Source organism: Lycorma delicatula, chromosome 1 (genome assembly GCF_047948215.1).
Source record: "Lycorma delicatula isolate Av1 chromosome 1, ASM4794821v1, whole genome shotgun sequence".
In the NCBI taxonomy this organism is placed as follows: Eukaryota; Metazoa; Arthropoda; class Insecta; order Hemiptera; family Fulgoridae; genus Lycorma; species Lycorma delicatula.
Genome location: NC_134455.1, coordinates 6,637,537 through 6,652,297, shown reverse-complemented (window position 1 = coordinate 6,652,297; position 14,761 = coordinate 6,637,537). Strand labels below are relative to the sequence as shown.

The window sequence follows — 14,761 nt, the reverse complement described above, 5'->3', positions numbered from 1 at the left end:
TCACGGGATTTCTGTTCGGCTAGGAATCAGACAGAAACTGATGTGAATATCGTAACGGCAATAATATAGACCCATGTACGGTAGAAATTACTGAATTAGCAAATAAGTCGGTTAGATCTTTTAATGCGCTAACTGAATCACCATACACAGTAGTACGGTGGTATCCAATTACAATGTGATATGTAATCAAACGTATTACATAATGCTAAGTATTCGATTTAATTTGGCACGACAAACAAATAAGTCTGGAAAACGATTTCTTATAATTTAAAAAATTCAATTTTTGAATTAAGTTATTTAAAAATAAATGTTTACTTTACTTACCTAATACGGCAATATTAATCAATCAATCAAAATCTGCTGGCAAGTGCGACTGGACCCCTAGAAAGTAAAATGAAAATTTAGCCAAATGGTAACATCAATACAAAATTTAAAAGTATACGGAAGTACCATTAAAATAATGACAAATGAAATGTTAAGAACAGAATCTTACTTGAAATTCAATTTCCAATCGTAAAAATATCACCAACTATAACATAAAAACTTAACCATCAAATCTTTGTGAAGAATATGATGAAGAAAACGCTCGTACTTGTAATGAATTCGCCGACTAATATATAGGGAGATAATCAATATTCTCCTCTGTATTGCGTAACTCATTTTTCCTCAATTAAACCAGCTAAAGAAAGGAAACATTCTTCCATTAGGTTGCGTCACTTTTTGAATACTCTTATTTAAAAAAAAAAATTATTAGTAAAAATAAAAACTGGAATTATGTTTTTTTTCAAAGAGGCTAACGAAATATTAGAGAATGAAATTATAAAAAAATAATAACTATGTCGAAATATGTAGAGGCAATATAATGTAAAAGGAACGGGGGAAACAGAAAACTACTGAGGTTTACGAAAAAAAAAACACCGTAAACTAACATTACAGTTTTAGGAAATTATTTCACAATGATCAATGTAAGCACCTGCTACTCGTAAAATAACTTTTCAGTTAAATAATTCAAAAATGATAAATAAAAAATATCGATTTTAATTTTGAAATACAAGTATTAACGTTAACAATGAACATGATTCTTCATTAAAAAAATGATAATACATATCTTATGATAACAGGAGGGTCGCATAACTTTACCAGTTTACATACACATGTAGTTTCTAAATATTAATAACATAATTATGTAATATTTAGAGGGCAATTACGAAAATGTTCAGTAATTGGAATAAAATTCTTAGTAAAAGTGTTGGGTGTCGGTTTACCCTCTTGACCGAATGTACGTGCGTTTTATATGGGATACCCTGTACTATACTTTGAGTATAATTTCTATAAAAAAAACTCAAACAACAATTTGTTATAATTTCCTGGCATTGGTTATTTATTTTTATACAGATGGAGTGGAAAAATAATTATACATGAAAAAAGTTACCTAAGATTTGTGTTTTGGGGTGGGGGTAATTTATCATCGTGTTTTATAGTAAAATTATCATTATATGTTTAAATAAAACAAAGAAGTTGTAAGAATTAAAAAAAATCGGTATTTTTTCTGCTCCTTATCTCCAAGAGAACTTTTTGATTTTTCTAGATTTATGATAAATGGAAGAAACTAAAAAATCGTCTGAAAAAATGTACAACCGTTAAAAAAATGTTACCTAAGAATTTTTTTTTGGGGTTGGGAGTGAATTGTGCTGAAATTTTATTGTAATATTATTGTTAAAACTTTTTAAAAAGAACCTTTTTAATAGAACCATTATCTAACATACAACAATCTATATTCACAATTTATCTTTTCATTTTAGTTTTGAGAATAAAGAAAACAAATATTAAGAATGATTTTAAAATTAATTACTTTACCAGACGTGAAATCTAAAATTTGTTTCATAAAATACATACACAAGCGCATAACGGAAATTAAACTGATTGCATATAAACCGATCTTATAAAAATCTATTCACTTTTCTTTTATAAAATTTAATTACAGTGATTTAAACTAATTTATACAATTTATATTGTATAAATTAGTATATCTAATTTATACAATTAGAAGTGTTAGGAGAAGACCAATTTGGTTTCAGGAAAAGTATAGGGACAAGGGAAGCAATTTTAGGCCTCAGATTAATAGTAGAAGGAAGATTAAAGAAAAACAAACAAACATACTTGGCGTTTATAGACCTAGAAAAGGCAATCGATAACGTAGATTGGAATAAAATGTTCAGCATTTTTAAAAAACTAGGGTTCAAATACAGAGATAGAAGAACAATTGCTAACATGTACAAGAACCAAACAGCAACAGTAATAGTTGAAGAACATAAGAAAGAAGCCTTAATAAGAAAGGGAGTCCGACAAGGATGATCCCTATCACCGTTACTTTTTAATCTTTACATTGAACTAGCAGTCAATGATGTTAAAGAACAATTTAGAATTCGGAGTAACAGTACAAGGTGAAAAGATAAAGATGCTACGATTTGCTGATGATATAGTAATTCTAGCCGAGAGTAAAAAGGATTTAGAAGAAACAATGAACGGCATAGATGAAGTCCTACGCAAGAACTATCGCATGAAAACAAACAAGAACAAAACAAAAGTAATGAAATGTAGTAGAAATAACAAGGTCCATCTTTGTTATTTCTACTTTTGATAATTTTGATAATTTCTAATATTTTAAACCTCTTAAACCTGTGTTTACCTGTGTAAACCTGTGACGGAATACCTATAGAATTACTGCGCAGTGCAGGTAAGGAAGCGATTGATAGATTATAAAAACTGGTGTGTAATATTTATGAAAAAGGGGAATTTCCGTCAGACTTCAAAAAAAGTGTTACAGTAATGATACCAAAGAAAGCAGGGGCAGATAAATGTGAAGAATACAGAACAATTAGTTTAACTAGTCATGCATCAAAAAACTTAACTAGAATTCTATACAGAAGAATTGAGAGGAGAGTGGAGGAAGTGTTAGGAGAAGACCGATTTGGTTTCAGGAAAAGTATAGGGACAAGGGAAGCAATTTTAGGCCTCAGATTAATAGTAGAAGGGATTAAAGAAAAACAAACCGACATACTTGGCGTTTATAGACCTAGAAAAGGCATTCGATAAAGTATTGAAATGTAGTAGAAATAACAAAGATGGACCACTGGATGTGAAAATAGGCGGAGAAAAGATTGTGGAGGTAGAAGAATTTTGTTATTTGGAAAGTAGAATTACTAAAGATGGACGAAACAGGAGCGATATAAAATGCCGAATAGTACAAGCTAAACGAGCCTTCAGTAAGAAATAAATTTGTTTACATCAAAAATTAATTTAAATGTCAGGAAAAGATTTTTGAAAGTGTATGTTTGGAGCGTCGCTTTACATGGAAGTGAAACTTGGACAATCGGAGTATCTGAGAAGAAAAGATTAGAAGCTTTTGAAATGTGGTGCTATAGGAGAATGTTAAAAATCAGATAGATGGATAAAGTGACAAATGAAGAGGTATTGCGGCAAATAGATGAAGAAAGAAGCATTTGGAAAAATATAGTTAAAAGAAGAGACAGACTTATACGCCACATACTAAGGCATCCTGGAATAGTCGCTTTAATATTGGAAGGACAGGTAGAAGGGAAATATTGTGTAGGCAGGCCACGTTTGCAATATGTAAAACAAATTGTTAGGGATGTAGGATGTATAGGGTATACTGAAATGAAACGACTAGCACTAGATAGGGAATCTTGGAGAGCTGCATCAAACCAGTCAAATGACTGAAGACAAAAAAAAAACAATTTATTGTTACACATTTTTTTAACGTGTTTATATAAATATCAATTATCAAAATGAATAAATATTATTCTATTATTATTATTTTAACCTGATTGATGATTATGCTGACTAGAAAAAGGACATTGTTTCGAAGAATAATTATTTACATGTCTTACGTTTAACAATAACAAAAAAAATGTCAAAAAATATGATTGTTATTATAATTAATAACACAACGAATAGTACAGGATGAAAAGAATGACAAAACATGAAGTAGTTGGTTTTATATATATATATATATATTTAAAAATTATTCATTAACATAAATATAATGTGGTTTAAATTAGTATGTTTTGTTACACCCGATTTCGAGTACTCAATTCTTTCTTTACAGCAAGAAAGTCTTTAAGAAATTCTTTTTAAAGAAGCAAGCCGGCACAGTATTCAGATGTTAATGAAGCAAGAAAAGTTTTTTAAAGTACGACTTATTCAGCAGAAAACTTGAAGAATCCACGGTAGAAAAATATAAAAGATTTCAAAAGTAATCTCATTTCGAAAAAAAAGGAGAAGCTGTAGTGAAATTAACTTTACAAAAGAGTAAAGAAAAAGAAAAAGCTGGATTTTAAAATACAGTAAAAAGAGCATTTTCTGGATGAATTACGAGAAAAATTAGGAATAAACAAACCAGACTAAAAAAAAATAAATTTAAATTAATTATATTTTCTATCTTAACCCGACCGGTAGAACTGCAGTATACAAAATATCTCACAAAAAAAATCGGAATTTAAAATATCAAACTACATTTATTACTATTTTATAACTGTGTCTCATATTTTACAAAATGAATTGTAGTAGTCGACGAAAACAGCGGGGAAAAAACATTTATTTACGTAGAAACATTTCAAAATTATTGTGAACGTTTACATTACGGAAGTGAATTTAATACTTCGTAAAACATTTGACATCTGACCAAGATCGGAATCAAGAACCTTCTGGTTGTAAGATAAACATTTACTTTTAATTTTATAAATAAATCACCAGTTGAAAAAACACCGTTTAAATAAATAAATAAATAAATATAGAAAGGATTAAATTTTATATACAAAACTGGAAATCAAAGTGTTAGAACCGAATCACACTGAAAGAAAAGCAAAATAGTGTAGTTATTAAAACTAAGTAATGGAAGCAAAGTCGGCCGCAAGAAACAAAACATTATAATAGGCCTATTTTACAACCCAAGGCCGATTGGTGTTCCGGTTCGTTTGTGTGTTCTACACGATTGATTTAAAAGATTTCTTTTTTTTTATACAGCACGTTTAACAACGTCGAGTATTTCAGTTAAGTTCTGCTTTTGTAATTTACCTAAGTTATATATAAAATAGACTTTAAAAGCAATTTATGTAATTCATTTTTATTTTTATTACTTTCTAACTCCTCAACTTTGCCCTATCTTGAGAGCAGCTTCAAAATTTTACTATATTTTAGGTTCTTAAATAACAAAAGTATTAAAGTACTATGTTATTAAAATAGCGATAGTATTAAAATACATTTTTGAAAATGGACGGGGAAATTATATGTACACAAAAATCTTTGATAATTTTACTACATCACACAGTCAACAGACAAATCGACTGAGATAGAACTAAACATATCTATTTGGCAACGATATATCTTCTCATACCTAACAGACAACTACAAAATCTACATTCCAACTAACGTCTTTCAACAATTTATTTATCCCGCAATATTATTGTTATTTAAGAACGCTCTGAATTAGCGTAAATAATGCAATATTTGATTCATACGAATTTAAAAAACCCTAATTACTGTATTAAAATCCCTCATCTTAAGTATAAATACACTGTTGCTATAATAAAATAAATAATAGTTGGGGAATCATAAAATTTCTACCTTTCATCCGAAAAGTTCCGGGTTCGAATTCCGGTAAGACTACATTTTTTCGTAAGTTTTTCAACGTATTTTTCATACGTATAAAGTTTCAGTTCCATATTTTCACGCCAGCTTCGACCTTAGGAGATGAATTAATCATATATTCAACTGAACAGAAAGAAATAACACACCGATAAGGCATACGAACTAAATTTTACATGGAAAATAACTATTTCTTATTGTATAGTTTGTTGTGTAAAACAATAATTAAGATGACAACGGAATCATACACTTGTAAAAAAATTGTTGGTTTTTTTTTAATACTATCTTCCTTTCGTAATAGTTAACATAACCAACCAGTGCTGCTCCTTGGTCAGACTAACGGATAATTTTTTGAACGTAATATCCTTGTACAGTCGCATCTAGAAAAATTTTAATCATCTCTTTATTTTTTATAACAAGGTACAAATAATATCCTCCTGTTTGTCTGTTAACAAACTAAAAAGTTTACGCGATTGATCGGTAAATTACCTTAAAAACATGATTTTGTACAAACAATAAAATAAAAAATTAATTTTTCCATTTTCTAATAAATACTTTCCGATTTAAATAATACATCCTTCTTCACTCCAGTTCAGTGTTCATAAATCTATCATCATTCAGCCCAAAAAACAAACCAGGCCGTACAATTTTGGAGGAAAAAATTATTCAGAATATATATTATTCTGTAAGTTATATTATTATTCTGTAAGTTATATTATTGTAAGTTATATTATTAGTATATATTATTCTGTAACCTCTTTAAAAAATAAACCATTACCATTTAATAGTAGGTTATAGTTTACAGGAGGTGTGAAATTACGAAACTTTTTCAAAACTTAATTATCTGAAAGAGTTCTCCAAAATATATGTACATATAAATACATACGTATACATATAATTCTAGGTGTCCGACTAAATCACGCACACGTAATTTTGCTTTCAGTAAAAAATTAGCAAATGCTTCTTATTCTCTACTTCGTTTCAGAGTATTTTATTTTGAAATAAATCAACCCTTCTACTAATTTTGAACACTTCTACAACGCTACTTTTCAAAAGATTTTATTCATCGTTTTCTGATTATTGTACTGTTTTGTTTTGCTTCTAAAAATACTATAATCAATAGATATGTGAAGTCGAGTTATGACGAGTTATTATTAAGTCGAATTATTATTTCCACCAGAATCCTGGCAGGCTAAGTTCATTCCAACACCAGTTTATGAATTGATAGCCAGTTTACTAAATTTATATTAAAACTATTAATAACAGTTTGATGGCAATATATGTGATATCTTCTTTTTTTTTCTTCTCTACTCCCCTGGGCCGGACCGACTTGATGGTATTACACCACCCAGGGGAGTGTCCGTTACTCTAATAGGCCCTGCCCGCCTACCGGCTATATACCGGCATGGCAGGTCAGGCTTACCGGTGGCTCTTTTGAGATTTTTTATTCTCTATTATGTCCTCTATGGAACCACATCATACCTACAAGTCGTGATGTGACCCCCGGATCTTTCATAATACTCTCTTGTCTCTACAGCACACCCCAAGGAGTCCTCAGCGGATCATTGAAACCACCACACCTAAGCATGCTGGCTCTCACCGTTGAGGCTGTCCACCTAACCTAACATACTAGAAACCCGTACTTCTTTCATCTTCATTCTTCTGTTTTAGTACTGTCTTTATATAAACAGCGACCTTCCTCCAGTTCTCCTTACTGCTGAGCATGAAATCCATGGTCTCCTTCGGCGTTTTTCCATGAATACCCGCGTCGTGTCTTAGTCTAATCCATTTATTACATACTAAAAACGTATGCTCAGAATCATCGTCCTGTTCGCAGTACATGCACGCGGGTTCATTCCTTCTTCGCACCTTATGGAGATAACCATCTCCATTAGATATATGTGATCTCTAATGAAAGCGTTACAGAACTACAGTTGTGGTGTTCATACAGAGAATGTGTATGAATTACAGTTGAGGTTATTAATGTAGTGCGTTTTATCAGGAACGTGAGATTCTGAACTTAAGCGAGTGCGTCAAAACGGTGAAGAGATGACTTAGAAAATCTACGAAAACTATCGCCGATGTTAAATGTGAAATCAGTATTAGAAAAGGTATGTAAAATTACTTTTAAAACTACATTTTCTTCATTAAGTATGGGCTCACAAATACGCTAAGTACGAATTTTTATGGTAAAGACTTAAAAACGGTTCACGATAGGACCCGATACGAGTCACTGCGGGAGAGCGTAAATAAACGCAGTTCATAGAAATGTAGAACAAATAGTAAAAATGCTCGATTTGTATATTTCCTAACACGTGCTACGAGATTTACATTGAACAGACATCTTTGAATGCATCTTTATTGTTATAGTGGCTTTCCAAACTCCGGAATAGAAACTTCATAATATAAAACTTCCAAAAATACAAACTATATATACACACACACATATATATATATATATATATATATATATATATATATATATCTATATATATAGATTAGAACAGGTGTCAGGATTCACAAACCAGTACCGTGCTCAGTGTTGAAAAGAGGAAGGGATACAGAGGACGAAGCGAGCGCGTTTGAGTGAGTAAGTGAATGGGAGAGTGAAAGGAAGAGAACGAATGAGGGTTATAGAGGTAAGTAGGATGAGGAAATTAAACACCTTATCGATCGGCACGCCTCGAATACAAATTGCCTGCTCTTGTGGAAATTAAAGTAGTCCAGAGTGAGGGTTTATGTTCCTTTTATGAATGGTTGCGCACCCTTCTTACTCGGCAAAATGAACTTTGTCCCCAAAACCAGAATAAATCCAAATTACTAAGAATCATTTCATATTCCACTAACATTACACCATACATAAAAAAAACCCCAAAAAACTTTCTAAACTAAATGGACAGTGACACCAAACTGACAAAAGCAAATTAGCAACTTAATGCAGCAAAACTATATAAAAACAATAACGATAGAGAAAATAAAATCAGTTAGATTAGAAAAAAAAAACGTTAAAAATATTTACGGTACGGTAAAAATAAAAAGAATGACGAAATAAAAATGATTAACATTCGATAAAGTTAGAAACTTTTTATATTTACTACGATTAATTACAGCCCACTGGAATAAGTTTATTATAGAATTATTAAAAAACAAACGAAAAAAATATATGTATAAAAGTTATTTACCGAAAAAATTAATTGTTTTAATACATTTATAAAGTACTCTTAAAAAAGAAAAATAATAAAAATTTGGTGCATTAATTAACATCACCAAATAATAGCGCTTTTGGCTTTTATCCATAAGGTTCTAGATTTGAATACCTGTCAAGAATGGCGTTTTATGTAACCGTTAAAAATATCTATCATATCATATTCTCATGAAAAATATTTGAAACTTGTAAATTGAAGAATAAATTAATAGTTTATTAACATTTTACTTCTGACCGTCTCAACCTGTTGGCTTACTTTACAATTATTCTTCTTTAAATGAGACTTTATCAAAACGGCAACAGTTTTACATCATTAGTAATGGAAAAATTCGTTTCCTAAAACCTAGTTTTATAAATTTTTCTGAATATTTTTGAACTTCTGTTTTTGTTCGTCATCTGGATAAAAAAAATAACAAAAACCCATAATATATTATTTAAATAGGATTTATAATGTTTTAATTTAAGCTTTCTTAACTTCATTGTATGACACACAGCCACCACAATAAACAAATGGTTTCTTCACTGCGGCCACGCGGTCCCCCCAACCCCTTCCCGGACACACGTGTGTCTGGAGATTAATATTATGTGGAATAAAGAACTACTGTTTGCTTCTGAAAAGGCAATCGCCGCCCCAAAACCGCCATCGCGAATAGGTACCACCAAATTGTAAGTTCCATATTCCCTTTCTTTTCAAGAAAGAAGAATGAGGGAACGAGCCCAGCAGTCACCTGCCCAGCATGGAAGAAGGAAGAAACCTGCACTTTCCCCCGTTCAGCCCTTCGGGGCCTCGGGAATACTAAGGTTAATGGTATGTAACTTCGGTTACTACCGATTCTCGAAAAGTGCAGGCCAAAGAAGAATGAAGAGGTCATCGGAAGAAGAAGAAGAAGAAGGAAGACCCTCTAGCCCAGCAGAGATGCGTCCTGAAAGGCAGCTATAACAGAAGTGGATGAAGAGCTTCTACACAACCCTTCCTTTAAAACTTACATATAAATTAACATAAATCAGCAATTGCGACTCCTCCGGAAAAGGGGGCGCATTGCTCCCTCCTCCCTCCATATAGTTAGTGCCCCGTTGTGGCGTATTCCTGCTAGCATATGAAGCGTTAGTACCGAAAGGACTTCAGTGGACGGTGTAAAGGGGAATTACGTCGGGAGGACAGGTTGCATAAGCCTTCCGTGGTCGGCCCATAAAATGGGTTCGATAACGCTGGTTTAACAACGGATTGGAATGCAACTAAATCCGTCCTTAAAAATACTAAATATTAAATAAGACAAAACTTGAAAAATTAGACCCGTCACAAAAAATAAACTTTTAAAAACACGCCCGATTTGAATCATCCAGCAGCAAGGGACTCTGTCCAGGTTCTGCGATCCGAAGGGAAAATCTATAAACTCCCGCTAACTTTGCATTCCATTCCATTCCATTTTATGACAGCTTATGATAGAGTACCTTGGTAAAGAGTTGAAATTGCGCTAATTTTTAAGCCAACTGATTTATAAAAATTTATTAAAAAACAATCAAGGAAAGTAATTACTGATTTTTATTCACATCACCCATATATGCATACTAGACTGGCATTTATGTTTCAAACACAGCCCTTACCACCGTCCCATCCACCGTTAAACTCTTCAAAATTTAGCGTAATGTCATATGGTTATTTCTACAAGAATTTTAGCGTATTCAGTGACCTAAAAATTATTAGCGTATTCAGTGACCTAAAAATTACAACTTTCATTTCTTATCATAATACCACAAAAATCGAAATTTCTTTTAAAATCTCTGAAACCTTAACTATTTTTAATATTAGGAGTACCTTAGTAAAGAGCTGAAGCTGCGATAATTTTTAAACCAACTGATTTATAAAACTAATCAATTTTCCAATAGAATTATTTTATAAAAAAAAAAGATTGCAAATAAAATTTTCATAAATAATAAACGTATTCAGTGTACAGCACAGACTCAATATTTCCTAAAACCTTCATCCGATGTTGTAAATCTCATACATTTAGCTATAAAAAGAAAAGTATTAAATTGAAACGTTCAAGCGATTTAAAGCAATACATATGCCAAAGGTGTGTACACCGAAACTCATACGCACCAAACATCATAAAACCAGATTTATTTTAATTTTTGGAGCTTCCAGTCGTATAGTACCTAACAGTTTAATAAAAGAATTAAAAAAATATAAAACACTTAAAAGATTTTATATATCTTATGGAAATAAACAAAAAAATTCAAGCGAAATTCCTTTATCGAGAATTCTGTTAATATAGAACATATTATAGCAAAATATGCAAATAAACCCTTTTTTTGTATTGTTTTACCGGTTAGAAATAACTTTTTTTCATTTACATTTACCTACTTTCCGCTACACTAATAATATAGGTTTGTAGAAAATAGCATTCTATTATTTAAGAATATCGATCTTAAAAATATGTCGCATAAATATCATATGAAACACATGAATCATCTCTTGTACTTGATTATGATCAGTCGGTTTTCAGTTTTAATCCGATCTGTTCCTCGCGGTCTTTAAACATACATACAATAATATTAGTGAACAAAATTACTACTTATTTAATAAGAAAAGAGGACTGATGTGAGGAAAATTAAACTTAGCGTTAAGAAAGAGATTAATGAAACGTTTCATTTGAAGTTTGATGCTCTATGGAGCTGAAACATGGACGATGAGAAAGGTAGACAAGAAACGAATCGAGGCTTTTGAGATGTGGGTGTAGCGCAGCATGATAAATGTCAGATGACAAGACCATGTAACAAATGAAGAAGTATTAAGAAGAATCGGGAGAGAACAGAATAATGCTAAATGTGATTGAATATAGGAAAAGGAACTGGCTAAGACATTGTATTATGAGAAGGTGTTTATTCGTGGATACGACAGAAGGCTTGGTGAATGGAAGGAATGGAAGAGATATCAAATGATGGATGGGATTTTAGAAAAGGGAAAATATGCGGAAACAAAGAGGTTAGCAAAGGATAGAACAAGGTGGAAAGCAGTAGTTCTGACAAGACCTGCCCTAATGGCAGAACACTACTAATCAATGAATAAATTAGAGTTACTTTATTTTACTTGTTTTGTTACCTTACAGTACAATTATCATTTTATCTTTGCACAAACCGCTAATTTCGGGATTGAATGAGGTTGTTCCGTCAGAAACGTTAGCTGGAAAAGCTATTAATTTTTCTGAGAACAAAAATATTTGTTGCTGCGTATATGCTCGACTTATAGGCCACATACTAAGGCATCCTAGAATAGTCGCTTTAATATTGGAAGGACAGGTAGAAGGAAAAAATTGTGTAGGCAGGCCACGTTTGGAATATGTAAAACAAATTGTTAGGGATGTAGGATGTAGAGGGTATACTGAAATGAAACGACTAGCACTGGATAGGGAATCTTGGAGAGCTGCATCAAACCAGTCAAATGACTGAAGACAAAAAAAAAGATACTTAAAAGTTTCACATATCATTTTTAATACCTATCTAGTTTTCTAAATATGGTGATTGTCTGTCTTTTAAAAAAGTGTCCACTTTATCGATATAATTAAAAAAAAAACCTCGTTCATACAAAAAAAAACAAGGAAAGTAACATTTCATCAAAATCACTGTCATTTTTATAACAGCAATAAAAGGTAAAATACTACAGGGTAAACAATAATAAATAATGAATCGATAATACTCGTAAAAGATTAATGATCAGTTATTTACCGAACTATCAATCAATCAGAAGGTTGCATGACGGCAAATTATAAAAAGTAGTTTACATAAAATAAAAGTTACATTAACCTGAAAAATAAATTAATATATGCATTCACTCAAAATTGACATTTTACGTTGAGATTTATTATTAAAATCAGGAAGTACTGTAATAAAAAAGCCCATCGAATGTTAGATCAATAATTAAATTTAAAAATAAGTATAAAGAATGTTTTTTTTATATTTAAATTAAAGGAGTGACATAAATGTATAAATTTATGCAAAGTTATGCAAGAACGTTAATTTACTACAATAAAATGGACAATTATTTCATAAAATATTAATCTATAATAATAAAACAGATTTTATAAATAAAACATTTTTTCAAGAAATTACCTTACTTACAAAATATACGGTGACGAAATTCGTAAAAAACGCCTAATAAAATGTAACAGAACACAATTAACATTTCAATAGCTTAACAATAATTTCCAATTTTCTGTTTAAATTAAATAATTTTAATGCGCATATTGTATGTAATATAATACACGTAAATTCAATATAAAATGCAACACAATTAGCAAAAATAATTAAATAAACGCACGAATAAAAATTTAATTATGATTATTTTTATATTTGCACAACAAATAAAATGATTTTACCGATTGTTTCATTAATTAAATTTAATAAATTATTCATTAACTCATTGTCAGTAAAATAATAACAGGACTGACACACTGAAGGCCAAAACCGATTGTGATTACTGACTGCATCCATGAAAACATAAAAGCATGAATTGAAAATACAAGGAAGGGAGCAAAGGAGAACAAGAAAGAGAGAGTGAATGGTTGTGAGAGTGTGAAACAGTAATGCAATAGATGATCGGAGGAGGGTGGATTGAGGGGGAGGGGATCTTTGCATGGTTTACTGCGGCTTTTAATTCGTGATGTTTAAATATGGCGGAGTAATTTCCGCATCACTACGAAAGGGCAAATGAATAGTTACACTTATTTAATTGTATACATACCTGTCACGACAAAAAAAAGGTTCCTAACGTTTCAACGCCTCATCTCGTCTATAGAATTTCAGGAACTAACGCGTAGTATATCAAATCGGATAGTTACACAGAAAAACCTTTACATCACAGTTTTATAAATAATATTTATGGAATATATATATACACGTGTACGAAAATGAGAGCGGATTAATTTAGACATTAAACAGTTCACAACGTTTACATAATAAAACCGAAAAAAATTCTAATTGTTTACGTAAAATATTTTAATTAATGTCGATTTTACGAACTACGGACAAAATGAATAAACAAATTTAATAACAAACTTAAGGAGGCACACACTAAGAGATGGGAAGTACCGGAAATATCAAGAAATTGGTTGGAAATACGGTACACGAGATATCGGGAAAATAAATGCCTAACGTTTATAAAAAAAAATTTCCTGATCGACCATAACAACAAAAATGAGCAATGTCCCGATTTGCACTGATAGGTGAACATCGACGCGTTACCACACTAATAAAAGGTCAAGACAGTGCTGTCTAATCAGAGTCGACAGTTGATAATAAGACGTACCAGTAATATTAGGTACGCAGAAATTAAGTAAACTTAAGTACAAACACCTTTTCGGAAGACCTGCGGTACATAATTTCTTAATCTTTTACGGAATTTAACAAATTAAGTTCTATAACGAACTGAATGCAATATGAATGAATTATCGACTAATGAATAAAAGAATTGTCGCTCGTAATTGATTGCGGAAGATTGTGCAGGTATTACAAAAAAGATAACTTTATTAGCGACATCTTAAAACTTCTTCCAGAAATACACGAAACATCGCTGAAAGATAACTGTCAAGGAATGTAATACTACTGTATAGTGGGGAAAAGTTTCTTTTTTTTAATAATCTATTATCACCGTAATTGTGTATTATGAGATAAAGATGTATGGACATATTAAAACCTGGCAAAACTTATTTCATTAATTATCAAACTGATTTTCGACTTATCATCAAACTACTAGAAGATTACAACTGATGAGAAATAGTAATGATCACATTGGAACATCACTACTAATAATGTATTGCCGTAAAATGCATCTGATTAGATGCATTTGTTGTTAGCGTACTAACAACAACAAAAACGTTTACAACGAAAAGC

General features: G+C 31.1%; 1 long non-coding RNA gene across 2 annotated transcripts in view; it reads right to left on the bottom strand.

Annotated features, from left to right (window-relative positions):
* The window catches only part of LOC142318026 (uncharacterized), a 314,434-nt gene that overhangs the window by 158,370 nt on the left and 141,303 nt on the right, over window positions 1-14,761 (bottom strand). For both annotated transcript variants that reach the window (XR_012754779.1, XR_012754778.1), the window contains exon 4: window positions 325-381. This is a non-coding gene — a long non-coding RNA (uncharacterized LOC142318026). The remainder of the gene's footprint in view (window positions 1-324; window positions 382-14,761) is intronic.